General features: G+C 48.2%; 1 non-coding gene across 1 annotated transcript; it reads left to right on the forward strand.

Annotated features, from left to right (window-relative positions):
• The first annotated feature begins 3,167 nt into the window (after window positions 1-3,167).
• LOC130475906 (U6atac minor spliceosomal RNA) lies at window positions 3,168-3,268 on the forward strand. Its single transcript, XR_008933276.1, has one exon. It is a non-coding gene; the product is annotated as a U6atac minor spliceosomal RNA (small nuclear RNA).
• Window positions 3,269-9,686: the final 6,418 nt, after the last annotated feature.

The following is a 9,686-nucleotide window of genomic DNA, read 5'->3' on the forward strand; positions in this document are numbered from 1 at the left end:
CCAATGTAGGATTTTAACTACTGGAAAATAAGAGATGTGTGGCTGAAAATTAGGAGTTAACACAGCAAAGGCAAAGTGTTATGCAACCTAATCCCCTCCTCACAGCCTGGGAATCCAGACTGTGCCCAAATTTCTAATGAGCATTCAGTGCCCAGGTGGTACCAATGACCAAAATCCGAGGTCACGGTTCATTAACCATTGGCTGCTGCAGAAGCTAGAAGAGCTCTCCGATCTGGTCATGGGAGAGTTTTACAATGCTGCCCGGCTGCCAATGCACAAGCAACAGAGTGTGCGTCTGCATTTTTTAAAAGCTGTGGCTATCACAAGGCACCCCATATCCAGAGATATAATTTTAGAGGCCAACCTTCTCCCTCTCCATGCTCCACCACAGCATCTGTCTTTTAACCAACGGGTCTTACAGGTGACCTTGGCTTGGAGTTAAAGTTTACACTTTTAAACCATGATGGAGCATGGCGGCTGTGCTGATCTTGGGCCCTCAAAGAGAATCAGATTGGTGTAGTGATTAAGAGCAGTGGTTAAGAGCGGTGGATGCTAATTTGGAGAACTTGGTTTGATTCCCTACTATTCCACATGACTGGCAGACACTAATCTGGTGAACCGGATTGGTTTCCTCACTCCTCCACATGAAGCCAGCTGGGTGACCGAGGGCTAGCCTCAGTTCTCTCTGAACTCTCTCAGCCCCACCTGCCTCACAAGGTGTCTGTTGTGGGGAGAGGAAGGGGATTGTAAGGTTTGATTCTTCCTTAAGTGGTAAAGTTGGCATATAAAAACCAACTCTCCTCCTCTTCTTTTTATTCTTTTTCTTCTTCTTCGAAGTTGGCATGCTCGAGGATTAGAAGCAGGATTAGTGGCTCTCATCCTAGAGTTAATGCACCTTGTTGAAAGCTTAATCATAGAGTGATTGGCTGCGGACCCAGGAATTGCAATATGGGGGGGACCAAGACCTACCCCTGCAAACTGACATTTATCAATGCTGACCTACTACAGGAAACTGCTGGTTGAAGGTGACCAAGTTAAGTGAAAAGGGAACGCCCCTTCTTAAGAAGTGCCAGTATGTATAACACTAATGACAACAACCTTTAGAGCCTGGTCCAAAGAGATAAGCTGGGTTAAACTATAGCCAAGAATGTCACATTAGGCACAGCATGATAAGAGCTAATCTTCTGGGGGGGAGGGGTATTGGTAATTCTTAATCGCTGCATGGCAAGGTCAAAACTTGTGAGTGAACGGGACAGGGAAGATTGCCTACATTGCCCAAAGTCACACACATGAACACATGAAGCTGCCTTATACTGAATCAGGCCCTTGGTCCATCAAAGTCAGTAATGTCTACTCAGACCAGCAGCGGCTCTCCAGGGACTCAGGCAGGGGTCTTTCACATCACCTACTTGCCTAGTCCCTTTAACTGGAGATGCTGGGGATTGAACCTGGGACCTTCTTAATGCCAGGCAGATCCTCTACCATTGAGACACGGCCCCTCTCCATGGATCTCCAGGGTCTCAGGCAGAGGTCTTTCACATCACCTACTTGCCTAGTCCCTTTAACTGGAGATGCCGGGGATTGAACCTGGGACCCTCTTCATGCCAAGCAGATGCTCTGCCATTGAGCCACAGCCCCTCCCCAAGTCGCTTCTTGTTCACTGGCCTTGTGAGTAAGGGTGTATCTAAATCACATTTTGGAGGGAACAGATGAGCACCCGGTAGAGCCCACACAAATGCACACAAGTCCAACACTGATAGTGGCAACCGTAACATGGGGTAGACTGCTAGGCAGGAGTTACATGTAGGGTGCTGCACACAAGACCACAAATTCCAAACCAGGGAAAGCAGATCTCAAATGTGCAGGCCACATACATGTGCACTGTTTTCCACAATGTATTATGTTATTCCGGTAACTGGGAGGGATGAGAACATTAGCCCAGGCAAGCTTGATCTTGTCAGATCCTGGAGGCTAACCAGGGTTGGCCCTGGTTAGTACTTGGATGCGATATCACCAATCAAGTCCAGGGTCGCTATGCAAAGGTAGGCAACGGCAAACCAAATCTGAAAGACTTGTGCCTTGAAAACCCTACTGGGTTGTCATAAACCGGCTGTGCCTTGACAGCATTTTCCACCACCAAGAACAACATGCAAAATTTTACAGACCTCTCACAAACCACCTCCGAATGTCTCTTGCCTTGAAAACCCTACGGGGTTGCTGTAAGTCGGCTGTGAACACATGACAAGAGGCTGCCTTATACTGAATCAGACCCTCCATCAAAGTCAGTGTTGTCTACTCAGTGTTGTCTACTCAGACCAGCAGCGGCTCTCCAGGGTCTCAGGCAGAAAAGGGTCTTTCACATCACCTACTTGCCTAGTCCCTGTAACTGGAGATGCCGGGGATTGAATCTGGGACCTTCTGCATGCCAAGCAGATGCTCTACCACTGAGCCACAGCCCTTCCCTTGATGACTTGATGGCACTTTTCACCACCTTCATGTCTCCCCTTACTCGCCTTTTTTATAAGCCAGAAAGCCCCTAAGCATTTTAGTGAATCCTCATAGGACAGCTGCTCTAGCCCCCTGATCACTTTGGTTGCTTTTTCCTCACACCTTTTTCAAGCTCTCCAATACCCTTTTTTCAGATACAGTGGCCAGAACTGTATACAACATTCCAAGAGTGGTCTCACCGTAGATCTGTATAAGGGCAGTATGATAGCGGCAGTTTTATTCTCTATTCCTGTTCCAATTACGGCCAGCATGGCATTTGCCTTTTTCACAGCAGCCGTACACTGGGTGGCAGAGGATGCCAGTAGCTCCAGATGCCAGTAATGCCACCTCTTCCCTAGAACCTGCCACAGCAGTTTTATCTCACAGGCTTCATTCACCAAGGGGGCAATAAAGCCATAAAGCATCCCAGTGCTTGGGGATGAAGGGGGGGGGGAGGGAAAGCAAAGTCATTATGCCAAAGTAGTGGAAGCTAGCAAATTCTTTTATTGGACTGCTGGTTTAAAATATCTGTACCCCACCTTTTCATTTCAAAGCAAACTTTCAAGATGGCAGACAAGGCAAACAAAACCATGGCTACTTAACAAAAAGCTGGGGAGAATAAAATGATTTTTTGCTTGCTGCCTGGAAGATAGGTTCAGGCCAGTTTCCCTGTGAACGACATGTTGTATGAAAGGAAAGTTAGCACTCCACTTGATCAGGATGGAAGAGGTCGTAGTGCCTGTACAACACACATATGGTTAAAGCATTGCCCTTTTTTTGTGGGAGGTAGTGCGATGCAGTGGTTAGAGAGTCAAAAGGAGACCCTGGTTCAAATCCCCCCTCTGCCGTGGGGAATACCCTGGGCCAGTCACAAACACTCACAGCCTGACCCACCTCACAGGGTTCTTGCGAAGATAAAATGGGGAAGTGGAGGATGCTGTGAGTTGCTTTGGGTCCCCATTGGGGGGAAACGTGGGGCATAAATAAAGTAAATATAAATAGAAAGTAAATGTAATCGGGGGGGCACAAAAAAGCCCTCTCTCATTTTCCACTGGGTTCACTTCAGACAGGAGCAGCAAACCCGAGAAAGGCCAGGTTAATACATTCTAGTTATGCTTCTCTGTGGGGGTTTTTTTAAGCCAGGCAAGAACTACTCTCTGGATAAACAAATTGGTTTCAAACAACAAGCCACAAGATAACCACAATTGGTATCTTTCTGGGGAAAATCTGATGCCACATTGTTAGGCATCTGGGCTCCCAAGGAAAGCTTTCCCACTCTGAAGCATCCTCAGAAGCACGAGCTAACAAAAGTGCCAAAAGCTGTCCAGAAAAGAGTCCCAACGACTGCTAAAACTTCATTTTCACTTCAGTTTTTTTTTTTTTTTTTTTTTTTTTTTTTTTTTTTGTGGGCAGGAATGCACAGGCACCAAAGGGAGGTTTTCGGAGCGTGCTTCCACCTGTCGTGAGCGCTTCAACTGGACCAGGCTATGAACGGGGTAAGAACCTAAGAAAGGCCATGCCGGATCAGACTAAGGGCCCATCAAGTCCAGCAGTCTGTTCACACCGTGGCCAACCAGGTGCCTCTAGGAAGCCCACAAGCAAGACAAGTGCAGTAGCATCCTGCCTGTGATTCCACAGCACCTGATATAACAGGCATGCTCCTGTGATTCTTCAGAGAATAAGTACGAACATAAGAACATAAGAAAAGCTCTGCTGGATCAGGCCAAGGCCCATCAAGTCCAGCAGTCCATTCACACCGTGGCTAGCAAGGTGCCTCTAGGAAGCCCACAAGCAAGGCGACTCCAGCAGCATTATCCTGCCTCTGTTCCAAATCACCTAATATGATAGGCCTACTCCTCTGATCCTGGAGAGAATAGGTATGCATCATGACTAGTATCCATTTTGACTGGTAGCCATGGATAGTCCTCTCCTCCGTGAACATGTCCACTCCCCTCTGAAAGCCTTCCAAGTTGGCAGCCATCACCACATCCTGGGGCAGGGAGCTCCCCAATTTAACTATGCACTACAATAAAAGAAAGAGCGAAGGAAAGGAATCCAGGAAAGGCTTCTTCAGCTCTAAGTGTACTTGATCATCTCTTCTCCCGCCCTCTTGTGCCAGATTGCTCTGAATGGCAAAGGAGAGCTTTGAAATATGCAGCACCAGAGACAACAAAGGCAGAAGGCAGGTGGGAAAGACAGAGGGACTTCAGAGGTCCTAGGAAAGCACCAAGGCTGAGGAGGTCTCTCACACACACATACCCTTGATCTTCTGCTAAAAGCATGAATCAACCGGCTCTGACAATGGTGCACATATTTTCCCCCAACAGCCGTTGGTTACAACAGAAAGATGCGGCTGAGGTTTGCAGCGTTTCAGAGAGCCGCTGCTAAAAGGAACAGAGCCCCAGGAGAAGAGCTGCTTGGGTGAAAACCGTTCCGTGGTGCGCCTGTCTCAAGTGCAACTTGGCCTATTCATTCTTCTTTGTTGCACAAAGACAGGCATTCCGGCTTCAAAGTGAACTAGGGAGAACGAAGACAAAAGAAAAACTGAAAGAGAAGCTGCATCATCTCTGCGGGAACAGAAGTGGATTGTTGTGAACCTTTGTGAATGCAGCCTGGCTGTCAGAGAACATTCTTTCAGCAAGCCTCTCGCCATTATCTGCTGAGCCAGCGTGGTGTAGTGGTTAAGAGTGGTAGTTTGGAGCAGTGGACTCTGACCTGGAGAACCGGGTTTGATTCCCCACTCCTCTACATGAGCGGTGGAGGCTAATCTGGTGAACCAGGTTGGTTTCCCCGCTCCTCCACATGAAGCCAGCTGGGTGACCTTGGGCTAGTCACAGTTCTCTCAGCCCCACCTACCTCACAGGGTGTCTGCTGTGGGGAGGGGAAAGGAAGGCAATTGTAAGCCAGTTTGATTCTCCCTTAAGTGGTAGAGAAAGTCGGCATATAAAAACCAGCTCTTCTTCTTCTTCTTCTTCTGCTTGACCGGCAGGGCATATCTCCAATCCTTTTGGGCACGTAAGGTAGTCACAAACCACTATTCCGAGTGTCCGATGGCTTAAAGATTGATGAGGAAGCAGGGGTCAGCAATGGCAGCTACAGCAGGTGTTTCAGTGTGTGATAAAAAAAATCCAGCTACCAAGCCCTCTCCAGACAGCATTACTACAGGACACAGCCCATCAGGATGCTCTCCTGTGCAAATCCCATAAGAATTTAAGGGAGCTACTTTACAGCGTAGCAGTGCTCTTGCGAAGAAGTGCTTGTCCATCTGAAAGGGGCTTGCCTAGGGAAACGTTTCAGCAGAGGACAGCTTGTGGATCCAATCTATCCACCTCCCACCGCCCTCAACAGTACTCACAACCCCGTTGCTTCTATTGGATACCTCCCTGCTTTTTAACAAACATAACTGCAGCGCTAGAAGAGGGTTTTACAGATACCATGGACCGCCAAAAAGACAAATAATAAGTGGATTCTAGATCAAATCAAGCCTGATCTCTACCTAGAAGCTCAAATTACTCAGCTGAGGCTATTTTACTTGGGTCACATTCTGAAAAGAGTCACTGGAAAAGACAATAATGCCAAGAAAAGTTTAAGGCAGCAGGAAAAGAGGAAGAGTGAACACGAGATGGATTGATTCATTCAAGGAAGCCCCAGCCCTCAGTTTGCAGGACCTGAGCAAGGCTGTTAGCGACAGGATGTTTTGGAGGTCATTAATTTATAGGGTCGCCATAAGTTGGAAGCGATTGGTAGCATATAACACACTCACAAATCTTGTGCCCCTATCTGCAATTCTGCTTCGTGTCCAGGTCAATGGGGAAGGGGACTATTGGAAAGAAGGAGCCAAAATACAGAGAGTGGGAGAGCCAAAGCCGGCACATTTACCAGCCAGCTGGGGTGATGATAAGCATGCAGGCAAGACCAGGCGCAGAAGCCAAGATCGTGAGCGTCTTGGACTTTCCTCCCTGCATCCAAACCCAAAGCACAACCCCACCAACTGCTTGCTAAATAGAACCAAGTGGCAATGCACTCACCATCCAATCCGGCATGTGGAAAGCCGCAGCCCCCGCCCCGCTGTCCCACTTTTCCATCTCAGAAACTCTAGGAAAGTTTGGCCACGCTGCAGCCATTGGAGGGTCTGCAAAGCAGACCCGGTAACGCTGAGAGACAGACGCTGGAGAGTCCCGGCTACAGTTAACTTCACAGGGGCCGCGCCCCTCCTTCCAGGTGAAGGAATCCTCAAGCCGTCAACAAGACACTTTGCTCCCAAATGGGATGGGGCTCAGAAAGGTGGGCCAGGCACGGGCTTCAAGCTCAGCGTTCCTTGCAAGTAGCTTCAACCTTCCAGGCGACTCTTGGAAGGAGCTGCCGAGATTGACTGAAGCCTGTATGACAGCCGGCCTTGTGGCGTCGGGCTCGTGGCTAATTTACCACGGGCCTGGACGCACAACCCACAGATGATGTCACCAGAAGAGCCAATACTGGGAATCAATAAGTCCCAAGGTCAAGGTCTCTCTCTCTCCCACACACACGTATTGCAAAAGATGCTTCTCTCACGGAGCTTTGGTGCTTGATAGCATTAAAAGTTCATGCAGCTGAAGAAAAGGTCCAGCAGATTTCCCACCACCTAAACAGGCATTCCTGGCCTGAGACCAACAAGGCAGCCTTTGAAATTAACTTTGGAAAGCCTTGACTTTTGGAAGAACTGCAAGACGATCGTTCCCAGAGATTACTTGGGGGGGGGGGGGTGAGATTGACTTTCCTGTTGCTCCCCCTGCTGGACAATGGTCAGGTTAGCATGTGAGCAAATTCTACACAGGTGCTGTAGTTCACACACAAATATCGTATTACTTATTTTTTTTAAATGGTGTGTGTGTGGGGTCACATAAGAACATAAGAAAGGCCCTGTTGAATCAGACCAAGGCCCTTCAAGTCCAGCAGTCTGTTCACACAGTGGCCAACCAGGGGCCTCTAGGAAGCCCACAAACAAGACGACTGCAGCAGCATTGTCCTGCCTGTGTTCCACAGCACCTAATACTATATGCATGCTCATCTGATCCTGGACAATTCTGCTTTCACCAGGGCCACCAAGGTGGCTAACAGATTTAATACATGCATAAAAAGAACACATCTTTAAAAACATTAAAATCAAAACCCATCACTCAAACAACTGAAACCAAGTTAAAATTCAAATGTGGTGGTGGTGGTGGTAGAAAGTGCTATCAAGTTGCAGCCAACTCATGACAACCCCTCAAGGAGTTCTCAAGGCAGGAGACATTCAGAGGTGGTTTGCCATTTGCCTGCCTCTGTGTACCAACCCTGGGCTTCCTTGGTGGCCTCCCATCCAAGTACTAACCAGGGCTGACTCTGCTTAGCTTCTGAGATCTGACAAGATCAGGTTAGCCTGGGCCATCCAGGTCGAGGCAAGAGACATTGAGGCAGTTTGCCATTGCCTGCCTTTACGTAGCAATTTGGGACTTCCTTGGTGGTCTTCCATGCAAGTAGTAACATGGGCCGACCCTGCTTAGCTTCTGACAAGATCAGGTTAGCCTGGGCCACCCAAGTCAGGGTAAAATTTACATACAATGCAACAAAATACACATACATAAAAACAAAAATTAAAAACGGAGCAGAAAAGAGGTATCATGGAAGGATTCCCTAAAAGACCCCAAGATTCATTATGGCAACATGTCAGCCATGGACCAAAATGCCTTTGAGGGAGTCACCATTTGGAGACCTCTTTTGTGCCAGTCTAGGATGGCCTTAGGAGCCAGAGTGGTATAGTGGTTCAGAGCAGCGGACTCTAATCTGGAGAACCGGGTTTGATTCCCCGCTCCTCCACATGAAGCCTGCTGGGTAACCTTGGGCAGGACACAGTTCTCTCAGAACTCTCTCAGCCCGAGTGGAAGCAGAAAATGGCAAACCACCTCCGAACGCCTCTTGACTTGAAAACCCTATGTGGTCGCCATAAGTCAGCTGTAACTTGATGGAGCGCATGCGCACACACACACACACACAGGATGGCCTGGCATGGACCCAGATAGCCCAGGCTAGCCCGATTTCATCAGATAAACTAAGCAGGGTTGGCCACGGTTAATACTTGGATGGAAGACCACCAAAGAAGCCCAGGGTCGCTATGCAGAGGCAGACAATGGCAAACTACCTCTGAACGCCTCTTGCCTTGAAAACCCTCTGTGGCCACTGTAAATCAATTGTGACTTGACAGTGCTTAATTATTAGCAGCCTGAACGGCCCACACTAGACTGAGCTTCACAGAGCTTGGAAGCTAAGCAATGTGGGCTCTAGTTAGTACTTGGATGGGAGACCACCAAGGAAGTCCAGAGTCATATGCAGAGGCCAACAAGGAATGGGAGGGGCCATGGCTCAGTGGTAGAGCATCTGCTTGGCATGCAGATTGTCCCAGGTTCAATCCCTGGCATCTCCAGTTAAAGGGACTAGGCAGGTAGGTGATGAGAAAGACCCCTGCCTGAGACCCTGGAGAGCTGCTACCTGTCTGAGTAGACAATACTGGCTTTGATGGACCGAGGGTCTGATTCAGTAGAAGGCAGCTTCATGTGTGTTCAATAACAGGGGCATGACATGGAGGCAAGCAATGGCAAACCACCTCTGCTAGTCCCTTGCCTTGAAAACCCTACAGGGTTGTTCTAAGTTGACTGCGACTCAACGGCACCTTCCGCTTCCGGGCAAAATCATGGTAACCCTAGATAACAGATTTTAAGAAAGTGGGCACTGCTTCAAAGCAATGAAATCACCTGTGGGTGAAAGCAGTTTGTTTACCTTTTTTTTCTTAAGATGACAGCAAGCGCTGTCTACAAAGTTCTCCCGGTTTCTTTCTCCCGGTTTCTTTCTGTAAAAAAAAGTATCTTCTGTGCTCGATTCTGACAGAAAAAAAGTTCCTCCTTATTTGGCCTCTGGAATAAAGGGCCCACACTCCATCGAACTAAAAATAACAATCGTGCCTTGATTTCCTTATGCCACTGAGTTTTATTGCTTCCTTCTGCCAATACTTTAATGCAAGACTCCTGAGAAAGCAGGCAGCAGATTCTAAGCCTATATGGTATCAGCTGACAACCCCAGCCCCCCCCCCTGGTTTTCACATCAAAGTGAAATTAACTGGCCTTATCAAAGTTCCTGCTGAGGAGGAAAAAAGAAATGTGCAACCTTGGAGAAACCTTCCTCCAGAA

The sequence above is a fragment of the Euleptes europaea genome, chromosome 3 (genome assembly GCF_029931775.1).
Source record: "Euleptes europaea isolate rEulEur1 chromosome 3, rEulEur1.hap1, whole genome shotgun sequence".
Taxonomy (NCBI): Eukaryota; Metazoa; Chordata; class Lepidosauria; order Squamata; family Sphaerodactylidae; genus Euleptes; species Euleptes europaea.